A 14,245-nucleotide genomic window follows, 5' to 3' on the forward strand; every position below is an offset into this window, starting at 1 on the left:
AGTGTGGAGCCTGATGCGGGGCTCCATCCCACGATCCTGGGATCGTGACCTGAGCCGAAATCAAGAGTCGGAGGCTCACCCGACTGAGCCACCCAGAGGCCCATCGGAACAAAAGCATTTAAAAGGGAATGAAGGTCCCGAGCCAAGGACTGGCTCGCCAATACAAGCACTGCGGGTATTCGACGGGCAAACGCAAGACGCCTAAGGTTACCTGCTGTCGTGGGGTGACGTGTGTCCCCCAGGAAGACAGGTCCACGCCCAAACCCCCAGGGCCTGAGACTGTGACCTGATTTGGACATAAGGTCTTTGCGGGTGTAATGAAGTCAAGGGTTTCCTGCTGAAATCATTCTGGATGATCTCGGTGGACCCTCAATCCAACGACTGTGTCCTTATGGGAGAAAGGAGAGGGAGATTCGGGACAGCGACACAGGAGGGCGGAAGGTCGGGGGCCGACGGAGGGACGCGTCCATAGGCCAAGGAGCGCCAAGGATGGCCAGCGCCTTCTCCAGCTGAATCCGGCTTCCGGATGCTGCTCTCGCCCGGAGGAGAGGTCAGCAGCAGGCAGAAATGTTCCGGCCCAGCTCCAGGAGGGCCCTGCAGGAGCCCGAGGCCGGGGGCGAGCCAGCTGGCCCCGCTCCTCCAGGCGCTGCCGACCCTCGGGGTGCTTCGGGGCGACCCCGCGAGACTCCCCACGTGCGTCACCCCACCTCTCAGCCGTGCCCACCGTGGTCCTGCCCCCTTCTGGGTGCTCAGTGCTCTGGAGGGTGCCGCAGGCGCTGACCCCATGCAGGAGGGCCAGACGCAGAGTCTGGACATTTATAGGGGGTGTTGCCATATAAATAGCACCTTCTTGTTCCTCCAGGTGTCGCCGAGAGTCGGGAAACTCCACGTCTCTTTACCGGCAGGCGTGGGTCTCCATCAGGGGCTTAGGCGTGTCTTTCGGGAGGATGGGTACGCGTGTAACCCAGCGACGGGCAGAGGCAGGGGAGCAGGGGGGCACGTGTGAGCGCGCAGCAGGCCTGTTCAGGACCCCCCAGCACAGCGGCAGCCCCCCACCCCCCGGCATTCTGCAGGCCGATTCCACGGCTGGACTTCACCGGTTCCCCGGAGAGAACGAGACAACGGAAAAGGGCCCCTGCTCTGCGCCCCCCACCTGGCTTGGTGGCTCAGCTCCTGGAGGAAGAGGGCCACATCAGGGGACAAGGAACCTCTCTGCTCCACCCCAGGCCCCACCTCCCCTCTCCACTCTGGGAACTGAGCCGCTGAGCCGCAGACACGGGTCCCGCCCCGTCCCGCCCTGTCCCGTCCTGCCCAGTCCAGAGAAGATGAGGGAGAGCCTGCCTCCTGCACTGGGGAAGAGCTCCAGCAGCCGGCAGGGCCGGCCTGACATGTAGCCCCGCCTCAGTCCTTCCGGGCTGCCTGGCCCCCAGCTGATGGCCTCACCTCACTGCTATGGTGACCCCCACCTACAGGGAGCCGGGGTGCAGTGGGTCACACGTGGAAAGTGGGGACACAGTGCCAGGCCCATGGTGAGGCATTGATAAGCACCACAAGTGTTTTTCTGATCAGCTGTTGTGTTGTGGAAGCGTGTGGGCTTTGAACTTCTCCTGTTCGGAATGTGGGGAGGGGGTCAGGCTCACCCGCCCTGGTCAACCCCCCAGGTTGCCCCGCTGCTGCCCAGGGAAACGGGATCTGGGCCCAGCTAGGAGTAGGGGATCCCAGCTAACTCCAGCGGCACCCTTACTACCTGGGCCTCAGTCTTCTCCCCTGAGAAATGGGAAGAAATCATTACTGCAGCCTGAGCTAGCTTGGAAAGATTAGGGACGGAGGTGGCTTGTCATGCTTCTGGTCCAGCTCTCTCCTCCCCTGTGGACCACGGCCCACCAGTGCCTGGCCCTGCAGAGGCCAGAGCCCCCGGCAGCCCACCCCTGCAGGCACCCGCTCTGAAACAGGCCCGGGTATGTTCCATCCTGTCCTGGCTACCCCAGCCCTTGCCAGGGGGACAGCCAGGTACAAGAGAAAGGGCGGGGGCTTGTGCGGGGTGCTCTCTGGGCCTGCTTCTCCTTTAACTGGGCAACAGGGTGGAGGGGCTCGGAGCACACGGCTGGGAGTGAATCCTCGCCCACTGTGAGAGCTTTCTTCCCGGCTCTGTGCCTCAGTTTCCCCATCTGTAAAACAGAGCCGGTCACAATAACGCCTGCCTCCTAAGGCGTTTGGGTGGTTTAACCGACTCAGCGTGTCCAGAGCCCCTCAGCACGGAAAATGTGGGATAGGGTGTGGGTACATGAACAGGAGGTCTGGGGGAGCTGGGCGATCCCCAAGGACCGAGCCACCGCTGGGAACTAAGGACTGACCCCCAACAGTCAAAAGTTTATTCTACAGCAGGGTTTCTGGAAACAGATGGGTCCCGGCATGGGATGCAGTCCTGTGTGGCGATGGGTTTTTAGCTGTATCCCCGGCCTCTACCCACTAGATGTCGGGGGCACCCCCTCCAGGGCCGACACCCTGGGATGTCGCCAGACATCGCCAGCGTCGCCTCAAGAGGAGAGGCCACGTTGCCCCCGCCTGAGGTTGCAGCCGCTCCCTCAAGAGTCAAGGCCACATTTGCAAAGGAGCCTTTAAAAATCTTGCTTCTCACAAGCAGGTCTGGCGGAATTATCGCGAGTTGGAAGTTAGTAAGAAGCCCGTGGCCGTTGTTCAGGGACAGTGGGAGCCGTTCCTTCCCCCTGGGTCCGCCTTAGAAGTCTGCTCCCCCTCTGGGGACTCTGGGCCTCGCGGAGCTGGGGAGGAGGGAGGGCCACTCTCATCCCCACTTCTAGGTGAGGACAGCAGGGCACAGGGGTGCCCGGACTTGCTCGGGCCCCAGCAGCTCTAGGCGGCTGTCCTCTGTGCTCCGCTCATCGCCCAGCCTCCTCACAGTTGTGTTTCCTGCACTGAGCACGGTGCCCCGACCCTGCCTCTATCTGACGGGCAGGTGCGCTGAGGCCCAGAGGAACAGGTCACCTGCCGGGAGCTGGGCGGCATCCCCTTTCATCGGGCCGACTCCCCAGAACCAGGCGAGAAGCTGGACGGGGCACCTGGCACCTAGGGGCCGGGGCCGGTAGCGTGTCCCCCTCCTCCCTTCCCATGTGGCCGTCTGGCCATCCATCCCAGTGAGTGCATCAGGTCAGGCTCCACCCTCTGACCCACCCGCCTCTGTCACCTTGGAGGGGGGCTTCCCCCCTCCCCATCCCTATTCTTGGCCGGGTGTCCCTTTGACCTCCACCCTCAGCAGTGTCATTTTGTGAAATCAAGCTGGCTTCCAATAGCCAGCATCATCAGTGACTGGAAACTTTCCCTACTTTGGCCCCTGGGACCTCCGCCCCCGGGGGCCAACAGCTTTGTTTTCTTCCTCAGTCCCCTGTAGATTGGCCCGGCAGCAAGCAATTTGCCAGGCTCCTGGCCACCACACCCCGGCTTTGCGCAGAGGCTTCCAAGAGTCGTCCTGGCCGGGGTGGTCTCTGTCCTCCCTGCATTGCGCACTGAGCAGACCCTCTCCTGGAGACGGGGGTCCACTATGGCCCTGAGCATCTTGTCTGAGCAGTTCTGCGTGGGAAGGCCTTGCAAGGTGACTCTGGGGGTAGGAGCAGGCAGGCTAGCCCTGGGGGTGAGGGTGGGGGTGGAGGGAGCCCAGAGCAGGCCCAGGCATCACACACCCCAGCCCGTGGCCCCTCTGAGCGCCATCAGTCGCTAGTGCTTCTGCGCCCCAGGGGAACCACTGCCTGGTCTAACAGTGGGCAGAGTGCTCAGGCTGGAAGGGATTTGGTCCAGGCCACCCACCTGCCGGCTGGCTGCAGAGCGAAGGTAGGCATTCTTGCAGGGGACCCCCCCCCCAGTGCCTTCTACAGTCCCTGGGGCTGAAAGGGGCCCCTGTGGGCAGGCAAGTATCCCAGGCTTGTCTCCTGGTGGCCTGGCTGCATCCCCCTGACCTTCAGGCTTAGGGGCCGCCCTTGAGGCACTCTTGGCCCAACATAAAATGAAAAGGTGGAAACACATGTGTGGGCCAGCAGCTTTAGATTGGGAAGGAGGCTGGGGGAGGAGGCTGGCAGGGGGGCGGCGGGGGGGGGGGTGGTGTGGGGGGAGGCTGGGGGAGCAGCCTGGGGTAGGAGGCTGGGGCTCCGCTGAGGGTCAGCCTCTTCTCTTGGAAGGGAACAGGTAGAGGGTTTCTGCTTGGAAAAGGTCTGTGCCCTTACGTGTCCTACCTGGTCTGGGGATGCCTGGAAGGGGCCCGGTTCGGCTAGTCGGGGTCTCTGGGGGATAGTTACTATGGGAAGGCCCTGGGCGGTTTAAGACCAAGGTTCTAGAGCGCCTCAGTCTGGGGGACCAGGGCTGGGGAGACCCTGGGGCCAGCAAGGAGCTCAGAGCACTTTAGAGCCTCACTCCTCAGCTCCCAGCTGGGGTGGTTCAGCAGGTCTCTTCTATGTAAGGGGCTTTGGGGTCTAATAGGGTCTCTGGGAGCAGGGGGGGTGTCGGGGGACACACAGAAGGAAATCTGCAGGAGTCGGGGCTTCCTAGCAGGAGTCCTGAGGTGCATTAGAAACACCGGGTGTGCGTGGGGGGGCGGGTCAGAGCAGACATGTAGCACAAGGACAAAGGGCTCCGGTTTCTGGGGTTCCCCCTAGGTTCCAGGAGTGTCGGTGACTGGGACAAAAATGATGACCATTTCTTGGGCTCAGGATGAGAGAGGGGGTACCCCGACTCCCCTAGGGTGGTCTGGAGGCCCGCATGCACTCTCCCGTCTCTGGCAGAGCCCTCCCAGGCTGCCCCCCACTCACCACCATCAACCCTGCCACGGTGGCCTGGCCGGTGGACGCACCCCGGACCTGCCCGGCCAGGGAGAGGGGGGCCGAGAAAGGCTGGGGTCCCTGCGCCCCGCTCCAGCGCGGCCCTCCCGCCCCTCCCCCTTACCCGCTCCTCCTCCCCCCTGCTGCCCCCTCCCTCCTCCTCCCCGCTCCTCCCCGCTCCTCCCTTGCTCCTTCCTCCCGCTCCCTCCCTCCTCCCCGCCCCCTCCCCTCCCGGCTCCCTCCTCCCTCCTCCCTCCGCCGCCGCTCCCTCCCCGGGCTCCGCGGTTGGATCAGTCCTCTGGCATTTCCTGCAGCCGGGCCGCGCCGCCAGCTGAGCCCCGCGCGCCCGGCCCCGCCGGCTCCGAGTCGCGGCACGGTAGGGGCGCGGCGGGCGGGGAGGGCGCGGGAGGCGTCCGGGAGGGCCCGGGGAGGGGCCCGGGGCGCCCCGCGGGCCGGCCGCCGGGGTCCGGGGAGCCTAGCGCCGGGAGGCCCGCGGGGCCCGGGCACCGGGACGCAGCCCCGCGGGGAGCCCCGGCCCGGCGCGCGGAGGGGGAGCGCGGGGCGGCGGGGGGCAGGTCCCGGGCGCGCGCAGGCCGGGCCGCGGGTGGGGCCCGGGCGTGGGGAGCGGCGCGCGCGGCCCGAGTCCCGCCCGGCGGGGCCCCAGGGAGCGGGGACGCGGGAGTGCGGGGAGGGGGGGCGGCCTGCGCGCCCCCCACGCAGCCGGCCCTGGTGGGGGGGAGGGGTCTGGGCGCGGGGGTGGGTGGGGGGGTGCCGCGGCGGGCCGGGTCTGGATCCGGCCGGCCTCGCAGGGGCGGGATGGTTCCGAGGGCGGCCGTGGGGGGCGGCCGTGGGTGGGACCCCCAGCGCGAGGGAGGGAGGACCCCTGCCTCACCCACCAGCCCCAGCCACCGTCTCTAGGCCACCGGCCCCCGGGAGACAGAGCGTCAGGAAGTGTTGGGGCGGGGGGAGGGACACGAGTCTAGGAGGGTCCTGTGCACCTGAGGATTCTTGGGAGGGTGGGACGCGGTGTCGGGGGGGGGGGGGGGGGGGTGGCTGCCAGCAGCCCCTGGAGGGCCGCTCTCCAACTGGGCTCCTCCCGGCCCCGCCAGGGCCCCCTCCCCCTCTGGGCTGGGCTGTCTGCTGTCAGAAGCCAGCTGGAGTTGTCTGGGGGTGTGGACAGGGCCCTCCAGGGGCGAGGTGGCTTCTCTGCCCCCACACATCCTTGAGCTGAGCCAGGCCTGGCCTTGCTGGAGCAGCTGGTTGGATTTCTGCTCTTTTGCCGTCCCAGGATTTGACTAACTTGCTGCTCTGTCTACGCTAGAAATAATTTCTATGTCTGCCTGAGCCCCTTCCAAATGCCTTTTACAGGCGCACGCCTGTGATTGTCTCCAGGGTACAGCCCCCAGGCCAGGGGCAGGCCCAGGGCGTCACAGCTAGGGGCGCGGACACAGCCTTTGGGTTGGACGTGTGTGTCCTTGGACCTGTGCATGCCGTAGGGAACCAGGTCCCAGTCAGCAAAAACCCTGCGCTCGGCAGTCGCAGGCTGAGGGGTCTCTTGGCTGCATTTTTGCCCCAATTCCTTGGCTCCTTGAACTTGACAGGCTCTGCGAGCAGCAGGCAGTTCGGGGGCGCCTGCCGGCGGCTCCCCTCCAGGCTCCAAGCTCCAGATCTGCAGATTCTATTGTGTGCTGGCTCAGCACGCGTGTGTGGGGCAGGGCCCGGGTGCCAGGGAGGCCGACGCCGAGGGTGTCTGTCTGTCTGGGGTGTCCTGCCGGGCTGTGTTTAGAGAAGGTGACGGAACAGATGGACCGGGCGAGGACCCTCTGACCTTCTGTGCAGATGTGGAAGCCTGGGCGGTCCATCCCGGAGGCCAAGTGGCACCTCCTTCCTGGGCCGGGCCTGGCGGGGGCGGGGAGGGGGTGGGGGTGGGGTTCGGAGTGGGGCCACGAATCTGGAACCTGTCGTCTTCGAAGGTCTGCTGCTGGCTCTTTACAGAAGGCTGAACCTCCCCCCTGAGGGTGGGTTTTATTTACTATGCTGAGAGCGTCCAGGATCAATGTCTCTCCTGAAATCTCTCCTCCCGGAAGCTTCCCGAGCTGGGAGAGTAACCCGACAGGCTGCGCTCGGGGAGGGGAGAACCCCCTCCCCCTCCCCGTGACAAGCTGGCGGTTTGAAGACTGTTATGTGTCTTCCTCGGCAGCTGTGTTTTGGGGACTTGTGCTTTCTGCTGATTCGGTGGCTGAGCCGGTTGTGAGTGTGCCAGCACACGTACACGCGACCCAAGGTGACAGCAGCGTGCCCCGCCCCTCTCCCGGCTGTCGTTCAGGCGACAGGTGTGCGGCCGGCCCTGCGAAGCGGTGCGGAACCGGCTCACAGGCGAATGGGGGAGGCCCGAACCCCGGGATGGGGCCGCAGGGGGCCGAGCGCAGGGGCGCACCGTGCCTGGCAGAGGACCCTGACGTCCTGACGCGAAGGAACCGGGTATGGCCCTGGGTGCCGGCTCTGCCCCATAACCGACGGCGCCTCCAGGCCAGGGAAACAGAACTTAACAGCCGAAGGATGAGCTGTCTGAGGGTCCCAACCCAGCCCGGACAGGCTGCTCACCTGGGGAGCCGTCCGGGCGGACCATGGAACTTCTGCAGGGGGCAGTAGTGACGGGTGAATACGAGGAACTTGGACGTGGGAGCGTCTGGTTCTCTTAGCACGGGCGGTCCTTCCACACCAGGGCCCCGGCGTGCAGCGTGTGCAGGCGGGCGTGAATTTGGCTGATGCTGGCCTGGCGTCTGTGAGCGGGCACCAGCTGTGTGCTCAGGACCTGCCCGACTGAAAACGCGGACTGGGGCTGGGGACACGGGCACGACGATGGGTCCAGCCTAGAGTTCTTTGTCCGGCGAGGTGGCTGAGGAATCGTCTTCCCGGCACCAGGAGAGTCGGGGGCCCAAGATGTGGGGCAGCCTGAAAGAGCTTCAGGGAGGGAGCTGCAGAGCCTGAAGTCGCAGAGAGGGGTGCACGATGACCCCAGGAAGGGCCCCAGAGCCGTCCGGCCGGGCCCCCCGGGAGGCCCAGGGCCACCGGAGAACTGCCAGCATTATCTAGGCCATCGAGCCAGGGAGAGACGGTCCCCACCGCTCGGGACCTGAGCTGGCCGGCTGGCTCTAGGGGATCCAGGATACGCGGCGGGCCTTTGTCGCACGTCTCAAAGCCAGGGCTTGGTGTAGCCTACCTGACGTCCACTCTTCTGTCCAGGCCCGGCCCTGGCTGTCCTCCAGCAGCCGCTGGACCACACCAGCCACCCAGCGGGCTCCAATCCTGCCCTTCTGGTCCTTCTCCGGCCAGCAGCCAGCATGAGCTTTAAAAATATAGACCACATCACATAGCTTCCCCATTAGAGTGCCCCGTGATTCACACTGATCTCCCAATAATTCCAGACTCCTTCCTGAGCCGCACAAGGTCCCGTCCACCTCTGTCAGGTCTCCCTCGCCGGCGTCCAGCCCCAGGCCCAGCCTCCGTCACTCCGGGGCCTTTGAATTCCCCGTGCCCTCTGCCCAGGATGCTGATTCAGACCTCAACTCGGGTGTCGCTTCTCCTGGAGACCCTCCGTCCCCGATGACAGTGCCCGTGGCTGGGGGGCCATGCTTTGTTCCTTAGCAGCCCTGATCCGTGTCTCAACGATCTCCATTCCGCGTTGGTTTCATTGAATGACTGGCTGTGGAGAGAGCAGGTGGGCCAGAGCCGGGCCCACGGCGGGCACTATTAGCACGGGTGGTCGTTGTTCGTTTGTTGGCTGAATGTGTGCTCGGGGCCTGGCACGTAGTGGGTGCTCTGGTCACGGGAAGCCCTAGGATCGTCGTTGCCTGGGGGAGCCGGTGTCTGGATGCGATGCCCTCCCCCCACACTGTCCCGAATCTCCCAGATCTCCTGTCCCTGTCCCCTGGCTTCACCGGATGTGCTCATATTCAAAAGGCCCAGCTTCCCGCCTTCCCCAGGGTGACTGTCATTCCTGAATTGTAAATAGAGAGCGCACGGGGCTTACCTGGGAGGAACGCCTAATGTTTTATTTGGCAAGCGAGGTGGCCTGGCCTGCCTCAGCCCCTCTGACCCTGGCTGGGACGAAGGGCTCAAGGGGAAGATGAGGCCCCCACGGCTGATCGGTGCCCGCCCAGTCACAGGGATGTGCACAAGGCTTAAGGAGACCTTGAGGAGGGGATCTGGGAATACCCCATCCCACAGGCTAAGGCCAGGGGAGTCGGGAAACCAGGCGCAGGCCACGCTCTGCTGTGGAGACAGGCAAGTCCCCAGGAGGCGGAGGGAGGAGGGGGAGCAGGGCCTCCTGGTCCTCTGCCGGCCAGCAGGCAGGGTGGCGCTTTTGTCCCTCACCCACAGCCACATTGGGAAGAGCCTCTTCCACGAAGGGCAGACCGTCCAGGCCGAGGGGAGGGGGCCCCTGTGGTGGCATCCTGCCGCCTGCTGGGGTAAATAGGCACCAGGAGGGTCGCGTAAAGGGCCTGCTGCTGCTGGGGAGGAACGGTGGGCCGGTGTCCTGCCCGCCTATTGGGGCGAATATGACAGAGTGCCCTTCAGAGGGCCTGCGGTGACACATCAGCTTCCCTGGGCCACCACGGCCCCAGGGGACCACGAGCGGCCCAACAGGAAGGCCATTCTAGGACAGACTCCACCCCGCTCGTCAGGAAGGCCCCCGAGCCCAGAGCCCGCACACGCAGACCTGAAGTCCCCCTGCTCTGGGACGTGAACTGTTGCCAGGGGCCCGCGCTGCTTACGGGGTGTCGGTGGGGTGTGGCTTTCTGTGCCTTGGCTGCTTTGTCACGCCTGGGACTGGGTTTCGGGTTCTTCTCATTTGCCACCAGTGCTCGGCCACCCTGGAGGCGGGGAGGCCTTCGGGATGCCCTTACCGGCACGGCTCTCCCCTGGGCGTAGGCTGTGGGCTCCTCGCCCCAAGCTTGGGAGGCAGGGGGTGCCCTGTTTCCACCTCTCCGCAGTGTGCCCCGGAACAGAGCCCTCTCGTGGTCTCTGGGGTAGCACTGGGGTAGCAGCACAGCCCTGTCCTTCCTGGGATCCCTGTCCCTTCTCCCCCGCCCCTCCCCGGGCTGCAGGGGCCCGGCTGAGCAGGGAGGTGACTCAACAACAGGAGATCCTGACCCGGGCCCCCGGCGCCTGGCACAGACCTGGGGCTTCGGGTCGGGGAGAGGCCTGGCCGGGACCGAGGGGTGGGTGGTGTTAGGGCTCAGGGCGGATTTGGAGGCCTGGCCAAGGAAGATCTGGCTCAGGGATTCCTGATGGCAATCCGTTTACCTCCTAAAACTGCCTTTCCCCGCTTGTAAGACGGGCCACAGCAGTCCCGAGAGAAGTCGGGAGAGGGGCTGCTGTGCCCCTTGGGTAAGCGTCCGCCTCCAGTTGGTGGCTCTGGCCCAGCTCCTTGTGGGTCAGGAACCAGACGTCCGTGTTGACCCGAGGCCAGCTGCACAGAAGGGCCTCGGGGGTGCTGGGACCTGGCATTAAAGCCCAAAGCTGGGCCATAGGTGTCGTGCAGTGGAGGGGGTAGGACCTGTCGCCTGGACCTCTCTGCCTTAGCATATGCTGTTCCCTGCCTGGAAAACTCTTGAATACAGCAGACGGGACGTTCGGGGAGGCTCAGCCCTGGCCGGACACCTTCTCTGTGGAGCCTGAAGTCTCCGGGGCGACCATCTGTCCTTTCCCTTCCCATGTGCCTGGTCGTCTCTGCTACCGGCCCCAGTCCCTCCCGTCTGAGCCCCCGACTCCCTCTCACACTTGCTGGGAGAACGTCGTTTGTCCTTTCCCGGCTGCTCCGCGAGCCGCTGCTTTTGTTTGTTTGCTTTGGGTGTTTTGTTTTTCCACGCAGAGGCAGGCAGATAGCTGGAGCTCGTGAGGCCGGATGCCCCGGTCTGTAAACACCTCCTGTAGAAAGTGCTCCTGACTTCCTGTGGGGAGTCTGTGCGGTGACCCGTCCGACCGCACGGATGCCCAGCGCCCGGTGATTAGAACGGAGGCTCGGCGGTCGGCAAACTGGGCGGGAGTCCCTGCCCGATTCTGACGGTTCACCAGGCCGGGCGCCCACCCTGGGCGAGCCCCTTAAGCTCCAGGCCTCGGTTTTCCCATCTGTGAAATGGGCCATCACGGCAGCGAGAGCGGGGTCGAAAGTGCAGAGCCGGCCCGGGCTTGGGTTAGGCGCGGCCGGGAACAGGGAGGGACTGTCTCCTTATCACCAATTAAAACCTCGATGAGTGGTTAATGATTGTGAAATGTTTAAACACCGGAACCACACAAAAGAATACAACCAGTCCCGGCTCTGTTCTCGAGGCCTCAACATCTGGCTCTGTTTGCTTCAAGTTTAAGGGCTGGGAGCTCCAGTAGAGCACAGGACCCAGACCGCCCGCCCTGAGCCACGCGGGGCCCTGCTTCCCAGAGGGTTTGTGAGCGGACGTTCCCAGGCGTTTTTGTGTTTTGACTATATATGGATGGACCCACACACAAATGCAGGCGCCTCCAGCCGACGCTTCCCTCGTGCTCTCTCTGGTTCCATCGTGACTTTGGAGTAGCAGAGAACCGCAGAAACGCACGTACGCAGGCTCCTGAGCCGCCCCGTCACAAGTGACCGGTCCTCGTTCGTGTTCTCTGCTTTCTGTAAAGAACACATTGCGTATTTCCCTTCTCTTGCCGAGGGACGTTCAGGTCGTTTCTGTCGTCTCCCAGGAGCGTGTTGTGTGTTCGGGGGTCTCCTGGGGCACGAGGCAGGAGCCGCCCTGGGGTATTGGCCCGGCTGGATGTGGCCAGGTGGCGGCCAGGGACACCCCAGCACGTGTCGGGGGGAGTCAGCCTGTCCCCTCGAGCAGCTGGGGCAAAGAACACACGGCAGGGGCAGAGCTGAAGTGACAACATTTGGTTAGCGGGGGCTCCTCCCGGGACCCAGGCCCAGGCTGGGGGGAGGGGGCCGTGTCCACTGGGAGGGCAAGGGTCCTGGGCTCCAGAGACGCACTTTCTTAGCAAGTTCACCGACTCTGCTGGCCTTGGGGCCCCACCTGCCACGTCCTGTCCCTGTGGGAAGACCACAGGCTCTCCCATCCCACTGGAGGAGCATGCCTCCCCCCTACCTGCCCTTGGCCCAGGGCTGCAGGCCGAATGGCCCCACCGCAGGGGCACATGCTACATACATGTTTGCCAGGGTCCCCAAGGGGTCCCTCAGTGACCAGCATGTTCTGTTAACCGGAGATCTATAACGTCGTGGCTCCAGTGGATAACACACTATTGTGTCATTGAAATATGCTGAGAGAGGGGCACCCGGGGCGGGGCTCAGTGGGGTAAGCATCTGACTCGTGATCACAACTCAGGTCATGATCCCCCAGTTCATGAGTTCGAGCCCCGCGTCGGGCTGTGCGGTGAGCGTGCAAAGCCTGCTTGGGACTCTCTCTCGCTCCCTCTCTCTCTGCCCCTCCCCCTCTGGTATGCTCATTCTCTCTCAAAATAAATAAACCTAAAAAAAATCAAGAAGTAATATGCTAAGAGAGTAGAACTTAGATGTTTTCACCTCCACGGAAAAGATAAATATCAAGGTGATAGATGTACTCACTCGAGGCGGGGGGGGGGGGGGGGGTCCTTTCACGATGTGTAGGGACATGGGAGCAGCGTGACGTGCACTTTAAATATCTTACAAATTTCTTTTACACCTCGATAGGCGGGGAACAAAAGTAGCCAGAACCAGAGATGGCCAGGGTCCAGCTGAGGGTTCTGCCCCCAGCTGGTTAGAGCAGAGAGGCCCCAGGTTGAAACACTCTGGCCGGGAGCCAGAGGTGGGCGCCTCGGGGCACGTGACGGCCACACCCCACACCCCGGTATTGCCGTCCCTCCACGGTAGCCCCTATGGAACCAAACACAGCCCTTCCTTCAGGGTGGGTGCGGACGACGCCCCGGTGGGCCGGGGGTGCTGATGCCCACTGAGCGGAGTCCTCAGAGCCCGCAGGCGTCTGCCCTCCGGCCCTACACTCTAGAACACGCGGCGGGGGCGGAGGGGGGCGTCTTCCCCGGTCCCCTGCCCCTCCCCGTTTCACAGCAGGTGGGTGGCTGCTGTGTGGCATCCTTGGCCAGGCGGTGTGGGGCGTGTGGGGACCTGTACCCACCCTGCAGAGGAGGAAGGGGAGGAGGGGAAGAGCTCAGCGGCCTCGGCCCATGCGGTTAGAGCACCGGGAGCACCCCGTGGGAAGAGCAGGCAATCCTGGGAGCACCTGGGTGGGGCGGACCACGTGAGCTTCGTAAGGGCCCTGCCCAGAACCCCCAGGTCAGCACCAAGGGGGAGGGACTTCTTCCGGGTAAAGTGGACATGGGTGCGTCCCTCTTGGTGCGGCCGGGTGTCCCCGTCCCCCTTGGTGCGGCCGGGTGTCCCCGTCCCCCTTGGTGCGGCCGGGTGTCCCCGTCCCCCTTGGTGCGGCCGGGTGTCCCCGTCCCCCTTGGTGCATCCGGGTGTCCCCGTCCCCCTTGGTGCGGCCGGGTGTCCCCGTCCCTCTTGGTGCGGCCGGGTGTCCCCGTCCCTCTTGGTGCGGCCGGGTGTCCCCGTCCCTCTTGGTGCGGCCGGGTGTCCCCGTCCCTCTTGGTGCATCCGTGTGTCCCCGTCCCTCTTGGTGCATCCGGGTGTCCCCGTCCCTCTTGGTGCATCCGGGTGTCCCCGTCCCTCTTGGTGCATCCGGGTGTCCCCGTCCCTCTTGGTGCATCCGGGTGTCCCCGTCCCCCTTGGTGCATCTGGGTGTCCCTGTCCCTCTTGGTGCGGCCGGGCGGGTCCTTGCCCCTTCGAGACCACCGCCGCCCCCCCCCCCCCCCCGTGGGGTGCCACCAGCTTCTACTCCCGCCTTCTGCCAGAGGGGCCTCCGGGACTGGCGGTCGGTTTTTAAACTGCGGTTTAAGGAACAGCAGGAGGAAGGCACACAGGCCAATGACTGTCTTACCAACCTGGTCGTTATTTTGAACCATGTCTGCTTTTCAGTTTATTTTTAAATCTCGAAAGCGCAAGGGACATGCTGTTTGTCTGTGGTGCGCCTGTTCTCCCCGACGTGGCCATTCATCACTTCCCGGGGCTGAGCCTGGAGGGTGACGCCCCGGCCGCCCCAGTCTGCCTGCTGGAGCAGGAGGAACCCCGAACAGTGCGTGGCCCTCGGGGACCCGCTCCTTCGGGCCACACGGGGCTTTCCCTGGCGAGGGCAGCTCACCCCGCTAAGCACCAGACCTTGAAACACTTTCAGTGGAAATCTTTCCACAGTGAGTTATACCCACAGGATGCCTTGCAGCCTTGGGGATAGGCAAGAAATAATCGAACCCTTTCCCAGCGACATTTCTTGTGGGATCGTTACGATTAATTTTAATAGTGATTCACATTTTTCTGAAGGCTTTGAAATGAGCTG

At 64.4% G+C, this 14,245-nt stretch overlaps 1 protein-coding gene across 2 annotated transcripts in view; it reads left to right on the forward strand.

Moving 5' to 3' along the window:
* The window catches only part of OSBPL5 (oxysterol binding protein like 5), an 81,084-nt gene that overhangs the window by 21,251 nt on the left and 45,588 nt on the right, over positions 1-14,245 (forward strand). Inside the window, exon 1 of one of the 2 annotated variants that reach the window (XM_047878200.1) lies at positions 5,076-5,199. The exons of the other annotated variant lie outside the window; for it this stretch is intronic. The gene's annotated coding sequence lies outside the window, so the exon portion shown is untranslated. Of the gene's footprint in view, positions 1-5,075; positions 5,200-14,245 lie in introns of those variants that run through there. 2 annotated transcript variants of the gene reach the window in all.

This window comes from Prionailurus viverrinus, chromosome D1 (assembly GCF_022837055.1).
Source record: "Prionailurus viverrinus isolate Anna chromosome D1, UM_Priviv_1.0, whole genome shotgun sequence".
NCBI lineage: Eukaryota > Metazoa > Chordata > Mammalia > Carnivora > Felidae > Prionailurus > Prionailurus viverrinus.